The sequence below is a fragment of the Podarcis cretensis genome (genome assembly GCF_951804945.1).
Source record: "Podarcis cretensis genome assembly, chromosome: 14".
In the NCBI taxonomy this organism is placed as follows: Eukaryota; Metazoa; Chordata; class Lepidosauria; order Squamata; family Lacertidae; genus Podarcis; species Podarcis cretensis.
Window position 1 is genome coordinate 8392799 of NC_137183.1, and position 14657 is coordinate 8407455.

Genomic DNA, 14657 nt, shown 5'->3' on the forward strand with positions numbered 1-14657 from the left:
GGAAACTATAAGCTGAGCAACTTGAATCACACATGCGCCTGGCTGGCCACCTCCTAACTATAAAATGGGATCCATCTCTCTATGCTAAATCTTTTTTTTTTTTACATGTTTTTGAGCTCTTTTTCTCTTTTTAATGAAATTTGCCAAAATCTACACTATCGACATGGACTGCCATACGCCCAGATCTTACCGGACATTCCAGTGATTTTTGCCCAGATGCTGCTTACGAGGTATGAATACCGCCTATATCCAGGATGTTATGGACGTATGGCAGCCCTAATCTACTGTAGCTACCAGTGGCAACCCCATAGGCTTCAGCATGCCCAGAACACCTTAGTCGCTGCTGCTGGTGTCGCTCTCACCTGCATATCCAGGTAGGCCTGGAACCGCCTCCAGATTGAAAACCTACAGAAACATTGCCAGTGAGGGAAGACCAATGGTTCTCAAGCCCTTTTCTCTGGGCTGCACCTTTCAGAATAAAAATTTGCTCACACCACACCAAATGTTTAATTGATAAGAAATACAGTAGTACCTCAGGTTACAGAAGCTTCAGGTTACAGACTCTGCTAACCCAGAAATAGACCTCAGGTTAAGAACTTTGCTTCAGGATGAGAACAGAAATCGTGCTCCGGCGGCGCGGCAGCAGCGGGAGGCCCCATTAGCTAAAGTGGTGCTTCAGGTTAAGAACTGTTTCAGGTTAAGAACAGACCTCTGGAACGAATTAAGTTCTTAACCCGAGGTACCACTGTACATTGGAAAACAAAAAGAAACAAGGCCTAACAGTGCTTGATTTATAACATGGAACACAATTACTATCTATCCATATTCTGCAAAAAAATTTTTTTTTAAATACGATACTATACTACACTGAGATGTTTAAATGTTTCTTTGGTTGTCCTTGACTTTTGCTGCCAAACTTGCCATCCTCTCCTGCTGCACCAGAGTGGCTCTCTTTGAGAACCACTGGGGTAGACAATACTGAACTAGACAGGCCAAATGATTTGTATAAATTTGTATGTTTAATGTGCAGCTTGGGTCCAGCTTTTCTGAATGTTTCTATAGTATTTGGATCTACAAAGCTGCAGCCATCATCTGCGCTTTGAGCACCATCCATCTAATAAGCCCAGTCTCACATTTCCTGGGACAAAATGCTGTTTATTGCGAAATTGGTCTGAGACCCTTTATCGGAAGCGATTCATAAATGGGATGGAAACAAATAAACGAAGCCAGCCAGGAAGCAAGCAGAGGACGATGGAGGCAGTTAAGTCCGGCAGCTGCTTAACCTGCTCTTTATTGCAGAGTTGCATGGTGCAAAAAGAGGGGGGCAAGGATCAATATTTATTAGTGGAAGAAAGCATGATTTTGCATGAGGTGCATCGATTGGCTTGTCAGCCGAAGCAATGATTGTATATCTTCTCTGTGATTTGGTCTGAAGAAGAGCAGTGTCTTGAAAGAGAGTAGAAAGCAAAAAGGAGTGTGGGCAGCAGTGGCCAGGGCCGTCTTACCCATAGGCATTAGGGGTGCGGGGAAGTTGAGTCTGGGGAAGAGCCCGCCCATCGGTCGGAGCGCCGCGGCGGGCTCTTCTGTTGCGGGTGGCTCTGCGCCATGAGTTCGGGGGTGACCAAGCCAGCAAGACACTGAGGCGGCCAGCCAGCTCTGTCCTCCTGCGCCCCTGGTACTGGGCAACCTGGGGGGGGGGCGGCACCGGGCGGATCTTTGCACCCCGGTGCCACATATGCTTAAGATAGCCCTGGCAGTGACTGTCTGTCATGGTGGGTATGCCTGAGTGCCCTGGCCAATAGGTACAATTGCAAGACTTTAGCCTGCACCTGGCACAAGCACATAAGCCCTCCCCACCTCAAAAAAAATTAGAGCTGAAAAAAGGAACACTTGAATATTTTTTTGTATTAAATTTCTTTCCCACCTAAAGGAGCCCAGGACAGCAAACATTAAAAATGTCACTGCAATACAATTTAAAATGAAATGAAAACATATTTAAAGCAATGAAAAGCCATCTAAAACATTTAGAACACATTTCTTTTTTAAAAAAAGCCACCACATACCTTGCAGACGCTAATTTCAAGGTTGCCAGGAACAGTGACTTTCAGCCATCAAATGTCTGAGTAAGCAGGAATGCTTTTGCTCTTCTCCTGACAGTCAGTAATGAGGGAGAGAGACGCACCTCACCAGGGAGGGCATCGCACAACTGGGGAACCACCACCAAGAAGGCCATGTCATGGGTCAATGCCAAATGGGCAACTCTTGTGGGTAGCGCTGCCAGTGTGGACTCCCCTGCCAACTGAAGGGCCTGAGATGGTTGGTGTTGGGGTGTCACTCCTTTAGGTATTTGGGCCCCAAACTTTTGTAATGATACCTTGAATTGGGCTTGGTAGCTCACTGGCGGATGGTGTGGCACTTTTAGGACTGGTGAGAAATGGTCCCATTGAGCTGCACAACTTAGCAACTGCATCCTGCACTAGCTACAATCTCCAGATCGTCTTCAAGGGCAGCCCCATGAAAAACCCTTAAGACCCTTATGTGAGAATCACAGCCCAGCAGAAATGAAGTGGTTCTAGTAATAAGGTAAAATAAGAATATGCAAGAAGGGATGGATATTAGATGAAAATTTGAAGTTAGAATATGTGAGGATAAATAATTAAGGGTAAAATAAGAGGCTATGAATTTGCTGAACAAATTTTTAAATGGAATACAAAAATGGGAGGTGTGAGGAAGTCACGAAAATAAGTAAATGAATGTAAGATATTATAAAAGAGGGATTTTTAGTTTTTATTTTTTCTTTTTATGTTAAATTTTGGTTTTTGTATTTTTGTATTTTCCTTTTGTGTGTTATTATTTTGTAACTCTTTTCTGTTAAAAATTTAATAAATATTAATAAATAATAAAAAAAGAGAATCACAGCCCAGCAGTCCGTTTATGTATTTCTCAAGGCTTATGTTAGCCTGATTTATGTTAGCCCTTTACTTCACTCTACAATAGCTGGTCCCATAATATATCCAAACAACATATTCAAGGTGACCGTCACCAGCTGCAGCATGTGAAAAGGCATGCCAGCTGGGTTCACTATGGTGCTTTACTGTTCAGGCACCCAGGGCCATAGCTAGGGGGGGCAAGGAAGGCCCCTGCCAGGGGCGCAGGCAAGCCCCGCCCCAATTGGCTAAAAATATGTCCATAAATATGGAGGGTGGGCTGAGGGCTGGGCTGCCAGTTGTCCCTGTCTGCCTGCCTGCCTTGGGGAGGGGGTGGGGCTGCTGCATGGAACAGCATCTGCCAGGAGTCCCAGAGACCGAAGCTGAACTTGTGGCTGCCCAGTCATCTCCTGGTCACCCCAGTCTACCCACCGGAGAGCTGGGAGGCACCGGTCTACCTGGCGGAGGGGCTGGAAGCACTGCCCAGTCTACTGGTCCATGACCCCATTGGTGCCTCCAGGTCTACCGCATCACTTGGTGCGTGGGGTGAGTGCTCTTCGATCTACCTGCTGGGGAGGCTGGGGCTGCTGGGTCTACTTGGGAGGAAAATCTAATTTGTCTGTGGCTAGGGGGCGCAATCTGGACGGTTCGGCCAGGGGCGCAAGATCACCGAATTACGGCTCTGCAGGCGCCTGCATTACCACGAATGTGGACTTGAGTCCAAATGCCTCCAATCCTACTCAGAGATTTAATTTCTAGGGCAGGGGTCAGCAAAGTTTTTCAGCAGAGAGCCGGTCCACTGTCCCTCAGACCTTGTGGGGGGCCGGACTATATTTTTTGGAGGTGTGGAATGAACAAATTCCTATGCCCCACAAATAACCCAGAGATGCATTTTAAATAAAAGCACACATTCTACTCATGTAAAAACATGCAGATTCCCAGACTGTCTGCGGTTCGAATCCCCGTGACGGGGTGAGCTCCCGTTGCTTGGTCCCAGCTCCTGCCAACCTAGCAGTTCAAAAGCACATGAAAGTGCAAGTAGATAAACAGGTACTGCTCCAGCGGGACGTAAACAGCATTTCCGTGTGCTGCTCTGGTTCACCAGAAGCGGCTTAGTCAAGCTGGCCACATGACCCGGAAGCTGTACACCAGCTCCCTCGGCCAGTAAAGCGAGATGAGCGCCACAACCCCAGGGTCGTTCACGGCTGGAGCTAACGGTCAGGGGTCCCTTTACCTTTACCATTGATACTGAAGGGTTTCAAGCAGGGATTGCTGATGTTCTATCACTAAGTGGCAGCCTTTTCCCAATGCAGATGTGTGTTGGAGTCCAACAACATCTGGAGGGCCACAGGCTCCCCATGTCTAGGCTACTTCCTAGGCATTTGCTGAGCGGGTAGCTCCGCTCTCGTCTTGCTCTATCAGAAGGGCAGCAAAAGATATTTGCTGTGTGGAGCTTTCTGCAGAGAGTTATAAATTTTGAATTAGAACATAAAACCAGCTGGGCTGAGCAGACCCACATTCCATCTAGCCCAGAATTCTGTCTCCAGCAGCCAGCCAGTGCAGGAAATAGCAGAGGAAGGCATAAAGTTCCAATAATGTACCTAATTGTAGAATCCTAACCTACAGGGGAAATTTCCTGCCTTAACCCAGCTGGCAGGCTGCTCAGGCCCTGAAGCAGAAAGGATCGATAGCCGGTTATGATTCTCATCGTATTGAATGTCAGTGCAGATGCCACTCCTGTGCACATATAAATGTCAGATCTTGTGAAGCTCACTGTTGCTGCTGCTCTCAGCTCTCTCTTAATTGTCCCCTGTGCACTGGCCAGTCTCAGATGCACCGTTCAGATTGAGGGCTGGCAAAACACAGCTCAGAAGCCCCCCAACCCCACCTGCCTTGATCCAAGGTGCAAGGTTCAACGACCTCCATCACCCTCTAAAGGAAGTGTAGCAGCAGCACTGGCAAAGACCTTCATGCACAGGTGGGGGAGATTTTCTCCTTTGAAGGGCAAGTGACCAATGGGAACAGTCAGTTTGGAGCTGCATCTGATGGTGGGCATAGACAGATCTAACAGTGGGCAGAGTGTTTCACGTTATATGATTACATAATATTTTTCTCTCCCTGCCAACCCATCCCTGGGTTTTTGTGTTCACCCCAGCCTTCTGTGATCCACCCAAAGCTTTAATTTTATATTTAATGCTAAATTTTTAGCTTCCAGATGCACCACATACACTTTAAAGGTAAAGGGCAAAGGGACCCTGACCATTAGATCCAGTTGTGGCCGACTCTGGGGTTGTGGCGCTCATCTCGCTTTACGGGCTGAGGAAGCCGGCATACAGCTTCTGGGTCATGTGGCCAGCAGGACTAAGCCGCTTCTGGCGAACCAGAGCAGTGCACAGAAACGCCGGTTACCTTCCCTATTTATCTACTTGCACTTTGATGTGCTTTCGAACTGCTAGGTTGGCAGGAGCAGGGACCGAGCAACGGGAGCTCACCCCGTCATGGGGATTCGAACCACCGACCTTCTGATCGTCAAGTCCTAGGCTCTGTGGTTTAACCCACAGCGCCACCTGCGTCCCCATACACTTTAGGAGTGTTTAAATACCACTTTTCTTAATGAGCAAGATTTTCTCCCACAACACAATTCCCCCACTTTGTTTTAAGTTCAGTTCACCGGAGGCTGGGCTGTCTCCATATTAACAGTATTAATTATTAGCTTATTTGTAGCTCATTCTTCTACTCGTGGAACACTCAGGGTGGATTTGCAGCATATAAATATGCAGCAGACTATACAAAAATTAAATAGCAGTATCAGCACACTGGAACAGTAATCTATTTGATTTTTAAAAAATATGTGAATATATTCCTTCACTGCAACCAAGCTGCTCTCAAATCCATGGATAGCCAATATGGTACCTCCAGGTGTTTCTGGACTCAAACTCCCATCATCCCTGAGCATTGTCTGTGCTGGCTAGGGCTGATGGGAGTTGGAGTCCAATAACATCTGGGGGAACACACAGCTACCCCATCTCTGGTCTAGAACAAATGTTGTACTAAAAGGGAACCAGAACCTAAATTTTATACCATATATGGAACTTCTTAGAGACTGCTTCATTGTTTAAATCAGTTTACTGAATTTACGAGGAGCATGTGGAACAACTGGGCGGGGAGAGAAGTTAAAAAAGGCTCAACATGAGCCGTATAAATTCTTTCCCCCTGTTCCTGCTAGAAAAACTGGCTCAGAAGTCTTTAGGCTAGAGAGCAAGTCTCAGCCTGCACTCCAGGGAGTAAACTTATCCAGCCAGCACTCATTAGACTTATTAAACCTGGCAGTGATACAGACTATTAGACAACATGGTTCGGAGGAACCAGGCGCCCCTGGCAAGAACTCGACAGTAACACTCATAATCTCACCAGTTGTTCTGCAAGAAACCAACCCCTTTCTAGAAAACTCATGAAAATCTCTCTACTGATATATCTGCTGCCCAGTTAACTGGAGCACCCTCTTCATCTATTGAGAGCGTTTAAATTAATCTAACCTGTTGTTGCAGCTCTAGTTAGCAGGGCTATTGCTGTTTTTTTTCAAAGCAGAGCTTGAAATATCAAGTTACACCCTCTGATGCACGTTTGCCCTGCCCTCCTCGGAGTCTATGGACCATGTGTTTACTAACCCTCATGTACCGCCCTATCCTGCTCCTATCCTCAACTCCCTCTCACTTTTGGACGAATCTCAAGGCTGATGGGTGGCGTCTCTTGCAAGAGCAAATGGCTTCTTGCTGTCAGCGAGATTCATCTGAGCTTGTGATGTCAGGATCCAGATTCATCCCTGAGGTTTGGTTCCAGTCTGATAAAAAGATAGAGTCTCGGCCAAATTCTCATCTAAATCCTCATGTTCAGATGCGTACAGAGATACCAAGAAGTCTGAGCTGACAAATCTTTCTAATTTGGATTTAGACATAAACATTATTCAGCAGAAGCAGAAACTGCATGATGTAGCACAGCTCAAGGAAGGCTGGCACTGGTGTCCTAATTGCAAAGTAGGCAAGGATTTATGGGGTCCCAGAAGGTAGCAGGAAGGAGCAAAACAACTGAACCAGGTGCAGAGAAGTGAATTAGGGTAGCCCAAGTCTGTCAATTTTGGTTTCTCTCAGTTTTTCATTTTCCCAACCTTCAATTCCACATGTCTATATCACTGCAATAAAACAGAAATATCTGCATGAAAATTCACCATTTACATCATCATTTGCATCAGCCTTTTAGTGTGAATTTCTCCCAATAATACACACCTTTTTTGTATGCCATTACCCTACTATACATATTTGCAAAGCAATTTTCCCCAATATAATTCATTTTTACATTTTATTTTCACTAATGTATGCCTGTTTATGCACACTTTATCCTTGCATATTGTATACAATTTTATACACTGCTTGGCTGGAAAACTGCACTGCAAAATTCAGAGGATGACATTTTGGTTCTTGAATTGTTTTGGAAAGTACCAGTTAGGTAGGTTTACCTTTAAATGCAAACGGAATCCAATTTCTCCCCAAACTCTTTTCCTGGTCCTGCAGCTCCAATGATTTCCCCACTAATGGTGCTTTCTTATGACGGGGAAGGGGAAACTTTGGCCCTCCAAATGTTGTAGACTTCATCTCCAGCTAGCATGGCCCATGGCCAGGGAGGATGGGAGTTCAGGAACATCTAGATGGCCAAATATTCCCCATTCTTGGACTCACTGGTGTGGTCCAAAGGAAAGCAGAACAATACATTTGGCACCAGTCTGGCTGCAGGATTTGCTGGAAGGAGGTGTACAAGGCACCATACAACCCTCGAGGGACTCCACTCCAGATTTGTGTAGGGTTTACTCAGCCTTTTTGTTAGGTTTAGCACATCTCACACACACAACACAGCAAGCTGGCAGTTTAACTTCTTTAGCTTTACTTGGCAATTACAGGCTTACAGCAAACAGATCCTCCCACAGCTCATTCTTCACTATCGGAGTCAGTTGACTCAACTAGCCTCCAGCCCCTTCCAAGGCCAGGTATTTTCTGAGCCTGCCACGCTTCCAGCTGGTCTTCCTTTGCTGTAATCGCTTGCTCTGCCTCCTACTTCTGGGAGACTCAGGTGCAGCCAATTCCTCCTCCTCTGGAGTTGAATCCAACCCCCTAAGACCACCTGCCTCCTGCTCCTGCATCTCAGTGTTGCTTTGAGAAGTGACAGGCAGCCTTCTGTTTTCCTCTGCCTCTTCCTCCCCCTCTGCTGATTCCTCTCTGTGGGTCATGTCTCTGACACTTTTCTTCTCTCAAAGGTAACCCCTAAGCGAGCAGAGATTTAGGATAAGAGCTTTCCTTCTCCTAGATAGGCTACCTTCCCATGCTGACCAGCCACACATGCCCATGAGTGTTCTAGCCCAGGAAGAAGAAGAAGAAGAAGAAGAAGAAGAAGAAGAAGAAGAAGAAGAAGAAGAAGAAGAAGAATAGTAGTAGTAGTAGTAGTTTGGATTTGATATCCCGCCTTTCACTCCCTTTAAGGAGTCTCAAAGCGGCTAACATTCTCCTTTTCCTTCCTCCCCCACAACAAACACTCTGTGAGGTGAGTGGGGCTGAGAAACTTCAAAGAAGTGTGACTAGCCGAAGGTCACCCAGCAGCTGCATGTGGAGGAGCAGAGATGTGAACCCAGTTCACCAGATTACAAGACTACTGCTCTTAACCACTACACCACACTGGCTCTCTAGCCAGCATGGCCCATGGCCAGGGATGATGGGAGTTCAGGAACATCTAGAGGGCCAAATATTCCCCACTCTTGGACTCACTGAGAGCACTAGGTTCCCACTCCTCACATTAAAGGTTGGTTTTTTAACAAACAACAAACAAATGAAGAATCAGACTTTTAAAATATAGTATTTGGGGGAGAGAAAAATCAGTAAAATACCTCTTTCGGAGGTGGCGTGGGCATGTGTCCAATTGCCTATTTTCCCCCCAGACTGGCAACTAGCCAAGTGCTTTTAAAAATAATAATATGGAAGATCAGTAAAAAACACTGCCAGGTGTCACCCCAAGTGCTGTGTCAGGATGCAGCCCAGGATGATTCACTCTTTTCATGTTCAGTTACATATCCTTGTTCAGCCTGGCTCCTGAAATGTTGGGTTTGTGTTTTTTTAATCCTGCTTCTGAAAATCTCACATTTCTCACCCTCCACACTTATACTAATTTTGGAGGGCACAAAGAGTGTGTGTATGTAAACAGGTAGAGCTGCTGGAGAATTCCAATGGAAATGGAAATGGGAGTGGATATCACCAATGTGTGCTTACTTGTCCCCTGTCTGGAACGGAAGTTAATCCAGCAGATGCTCTTGGTATTCTCTGCTGTTGTTCTTTCAGTCTGCAAATGGTACGTAATGGATGGCTTCCCGCCTCATTTGCATTATGTTTCATTTGCATCACGATGAATAGCGTGCAATGACATAAAAATAACGCAATTAATTGCATAATCAATTACATACATTTTCTGCCACAGTGGACAGTGAGATGAATAAGGTAGGTCCAGGCTTGTCAAGAATGTGTAACTTGCTGTTGAAATGGAACACTCAGGATGAAACGGTAAAATCAGCTTTGATTAAATGGGCACAAGATGTTGGACATAATATTATGATGGCTGACTGGGAACAGTTATGGACCACAGGTATGAAATTTACGGCATGTAATGCCTTAAGAGAGAATATAATGAAAATGATTTACAGGTGGTACATGATACCAGTCAAGCTTGCAAAAAATTACCATTTGCCCGATAATAAATGTTGGAAATGTAAAGAGACTGAAGGCACATTCTTTCACCTTTGGTGGACATGCCCAAGGATTAAGACTTTCTGGGAAATGATCTACAATGAAATGAAAAAGGTATTTAAATATACTTTTCTGAAGAAACCAGAGGCCTTTCTCCTGGGCATGGTCGGCCAATTGGTGTCAAAGAAGGATAGAACTTTCTTTATGTATGCTACAACAGCAGCAAGAATACTTATTGCAAAGTACTGGAAGACAGAAGATCTACCCACCCGGGAAGAATGACAGATGAAGGTGATGGACTTCATGGAACTGACGGAAATGACTGGCAGAATCCGAGACCAGGGAGAAGAGTCGGTGGAAGAAGATTGGAAGAAATTTAAAGATTATCTACAGAAATATTGTAAAATTAAGGAATGTTAGAAAGATGTTGGAATGAAGTTACATGGCTTTAGCAGAAATGTTATAAAGAATTAAGTACAATAGATTGTAAATGGATTAAAGGAAAAAATAATGTTAGAATTTGTCAAGTTAAATGATAGGACAGAAAATTGAGGAAGATGGAAAGGATTTGCTGAAACAATTAATTGAAGTGGAATACAAAAAAAGGGAGGTGTGAGGAGGTCGCTGAAACAAGTAAAAGAAAGTTAATAACATTGAAAGTATTGGATGTGTTCTTTTTTAAATTGTTTTTGTTTTATTTTTGTTATGTATATGTAGCATTTTTGTCTTTGTATTGTATTGTATGGTTTTGTTATGTTTAATTCTTTTTCTTTTTTTTCTTCTTTAACTTTCAAAACTTTAATAAATATTATTTAAAAAAAAAGAAAAAAGAATAAGGTAGGTCCAGGGAGCTGGTGCAGCGGGAGCCAAGACAATGAGTCCCTCTAACACAACATGACTTCCCTGCCTTCTCCACCCCACCCCACCCCACCTATTGGCTCATGGGGGGACGATAGGGAACCCCTAGAACAGCATGGGAGTGGTGTGGGGAGACAGAGGTGATTCTTCCATTTGCCACACTGTAGTGTTTGTGCTGGTGGAATGAACAGAATAATCTGATGTGGAATTCCTCTCAAACTAAGCCAAACTGCAGTGGAACAGAAACACTGCTGCAGGTGATGGACATGGATTGGAATGGAAACTGATGCTTTCTTTCATATCTACACACACACCGGTAGGTCATAATCCATAGATAATCACACTGAGCTGGGGAAGACCATGATGCATCTTAGGAAACCGAAATAGGTTATTAACTGGCCCAGCCAGCATAGCCAATGACTGTCAGGGACTGAGCAGGGGAGGTATGGTGGAGACCGCCTCCCCATCCCAACCCTTCTAGGGAGGAGGAAAAGGAAGACAGTATAGATTTACAACAGGGGGTTGAGGGAGGTAACAGCTCAGAGGCAGATGAGGGGGGAAGCTTGAAAATCATGGGAGAGCCAGAGCAACACCCGGCTGACATGTTGTCATTAGAAAGCATTCCAGACCCTCCATCTCCTAGAACCCGGCGAGCCTTGAAAGTAAGAGAGCAAAGAACTCAAATACAGAGGGCACGTAGCAACACCCGTAATATAATAATAATAATAATAATAATAATAATAATAATAATAATAATTTATTATTTGTACCCCGCCCATCTGGCTGGGTTTCCCCAGCCACTCTGGGCGGCTTCCATAAAAACCAAAAATACACTAAAATATCACAGATTAAAAACTTCCCTGAACAGGGCTGCCTTAAGATGTCTTCTGAATGTCAGGTAGTTATTTATCGCTTTGACATCTGATGGGAGGGCGTTCCACAGGGCAGGCGCCATGACTGAGAAGGCCCTCTGCCTGGTTCCCTGTAGCTTTGCTTCTCACAATGAAGGAACCGCCAGAAGGCCCTCGGCGCTGGACCTCAGCGTCAGGGCAGAACGATGGGGGTGGAGACGCTCCTTCAGGTATACTGGGCCGAGGCCGTTTAGGGCTTTAAAGGTCAACACCAGCACTTTGAATTGTGCTCGGAAATGTACTGGGAGCCAATGTAGGTCTTTCAAGACCGGTGTTATGTGGTCTCGGCGGCCGCCCCCAGTCACCAGTCTAGCTGCCGCATTCTGGATTAGTTGTAGTTTCCGAGTCACCTTCAAAGGTAGCCCCACGTAGAGCGCATTGCAGTAGTCCAAGCGGGAGATAACTAGAGCATGCACCACTCTGGCGAGACAGTCCACGGGCAGGTAGGGTCTCAGCCTGCGTACCAGGTGGAGTTGGTAGACAGCTGCCCTGGATACAGAATTGACCTGTGCCTCCATGGACAGCTGTGAGTCCAAAATGACTCCCAGGCTGCGCACCTGGTCCTTCAGGGGCACAGTTACCCTATTCAGGACCAGGGAGTCCTCCACACCAGCCCGCCCCCTGTCCCCCAAAAACAGTACTTCTGTCTTGTCAGGATTCAATGTAGAAGTGATGAATGAGGAAGTGATGAATGAGGAAGTGGAAGAGAAGGGGGTGGAGATTCACCCAGGATAATGCCATTATCCAAGAGGCTGGGTTCTTTAGCCTCTCTCTGTAAAGATTGAAATAAAAAAGGATGGTAAGAAACTTTTCCTTGTCTTACCTGGGTAGCCAGCTGGGAGCCACTGACAACATCCTGGCTATCACATTGTTAAGGCATGGACAAGGGGGCCTGAACTGTGGATCTTTTGCCCTGGGCTCTGAATCGCCTGCTCTTTCATGCTTATTGAACTAATAGAATCATAGAGCTGTAGAGTTGGAAGGAACCAGCACCACTGAGACACAAACCACCCGCTATGTGTGTAGTATTGCACGCTCAATTTTATGGAAGTCCTTTCCACTTGATGTCAGAAAATCCCCCTACATAGTGAACTTACAGTGCCTACTGAATACTTTTTTAAAAAAATCCGGCAGGTATTTTAAATGAAGTTTGATTTTAGTTTTAACTGATTTTCTTCTTCTTCTTTGTATCCGTGTAAAACCACGTAGAGATTATTGTAGTTAAGTGGTATATATTTTGTTTAAATACAAATGAGTAAAACCTCCTTCAGTGCTACATTGCCCACTGAGAGAGGGAGCACATTGTCTTAGGCAGATATATATGCATTGCCACCCCCACCCTCCGCAAAACCAGGCAATAGATGACACAGACTGGCATATTATTTGCATGTGCTAATTTATATGCATCAGGGGAAATTTACAAATAATCACTGCAATTTAAACAGAAGCACAACCCTCACTATACCAAGGAAGACTGGGTGATCAGGTTACCTGTGTGCCTTCTCACTCTGTCATCCAGGTAAGTGAAAGTGGAGAAATTTGATTCAGTTCACATTTAAAGGTGGACTTAACCTAATTCACACTTACCGAAGCACAGCCAACCAACCTTAGCACTTCTCCAGAGGCCAAAACACTTGCAGCTGGATCCATACTGTCAGAGCTGCCCCTAGGTCCCAGCTCACAGAGGACCAACGCGAGGCTGTCGTTATGTACAAAAGTCTTTATTGAGGTTCAGTTTCCATTTCAAAGCCGCCGCGTGCAGCTCTACGTCTTAACCCTAGACCGGCGGAGTACCGTCTGAGTCTCCTCCACTATGACACCAGTTTAAGATCCTAGCCCTGCTCCACCTTTTACGCTGCTCTCTCCTCCTCTGGGTCCTCCTGCCCGCTGGGGCATTGCCCTTTCTGGACTCTTCTGACGCTGAGTCGCTTAGCTCCTCCCCCTGCCTCCTGCGGGCTTTAGGACCCGGTTCCCAATCCTCATTCTCTGCTGTCCCGCGCTCCGGTACATTTGAACTTGCCTCTCGCGCCAACCCAGTGACCTTCCTCCTGACCGTTACACTACTTCTGTCACTGCTTCCCTCTTCCGGGATACTGGCCGGATCTGACCTCCCCTCCGTTGTCTGACTCTCCGATGGAGGTGTGGTCAGCCCTGCCTTATCTTCTCTCCCTGGTGGGGAATGCACTGGCCCCGATCCTTGGGACTCTTCCCCCCCCCACTCTGCTCTGGTGGGGAAGCTGGTCCTGATTTCCAACTACTGCTCTGGGAGTCCCTGCTGCCCCCTTGCTCCTGGGGCGTTCCCCTTGGGAACCCCCTACCCCTGGCCACTGGCGCCCCCTTCTGTGAATCTTCCGATTCGCTGGAGAGGCTCATGGAATCCCTCGGTCCACTGTCCTCTTCTCCTACGCTCCCCTCGGATTCTTCCCCTTCGCTCTCCATCTCCTCTCTTCCCTGTGCCTCTGCTCCTGAACCACTGACACATACCTATATTTATTTACTCAGTATCAAGTCCCACTTTGGGGCTTAGTTTCAAATGCATCAATAATAATAATAATAATAATAATAATAATTTTTATTTATACCCCGCCCTCCCCAGCCAAGGCCGGGCTCAGGGTGGCTAACAAGCAATAATAAAAACAAGTTGAATGATTACAACTTAAAAACAAAATTAAAATACAACATTAAAATATTGAAACATTAAAATATTAAAATGTAGCCTCATCGCAGGAGGAGAAAGGAAAAGAAAAAAGAAAGAGAGGGAGGGAGGGAATCAAATTGGCTCCAAGCCAAAGGCCAGGAGGAACAACTCTGTCTTACAGGCCCTGTGGAACAAAATCAGATCCTGCAGGGCCCTGGTCTCATGAGGCAGAGCGTTCCACCAGGTCGGAGCCAGTGTTGAAAAGGCCCTGGCTCTGGTTGAAGCTAATCTAACTTCCTTAGGGCCCGGGACCACTAGGGTGTTGCTATTTATGGACCTTGAGGCTCCCTGTGGGGCATACCAGGAGAGGCGGTCCCATGGGTATGAGGGTCCTAGGCCGTGAAGGGCTTTAAAGGCCAAAACCAGCACCTTAAATCTGACCCTGTACTCCACCGGGAGCCAGTGCAGCTGGAAAAGCACTGGGTGAATAAGCTCCCATGGCAGAGATCCCATGAGGAGCCTCGCTGCTGCATTCTGCACCCGC

General features: G+C 46.1%; 1 long non-coding RNA gene across 1 annotated transcript in view; it reads left to right on the plus strand.

Annotated features, from left to right (window-relative positions):
- The first annotated feature begins 3266 nt into the window (after positions 1-3266).
- LOC307203053 overlaps positions 3267-14657 on the plus strand; it is a 47476-nt gene continuing 36085 nt past the window's right edge. Inside the window, exon 1 of the long non-coding RNA XR_013833110.1 lies at positions 3267-3473. This is a non-coding gene — a long non-coding RNA (uncharacterized lncRNA). The remainder of the gene's footprint in view (positions 3474-14657) is intronic.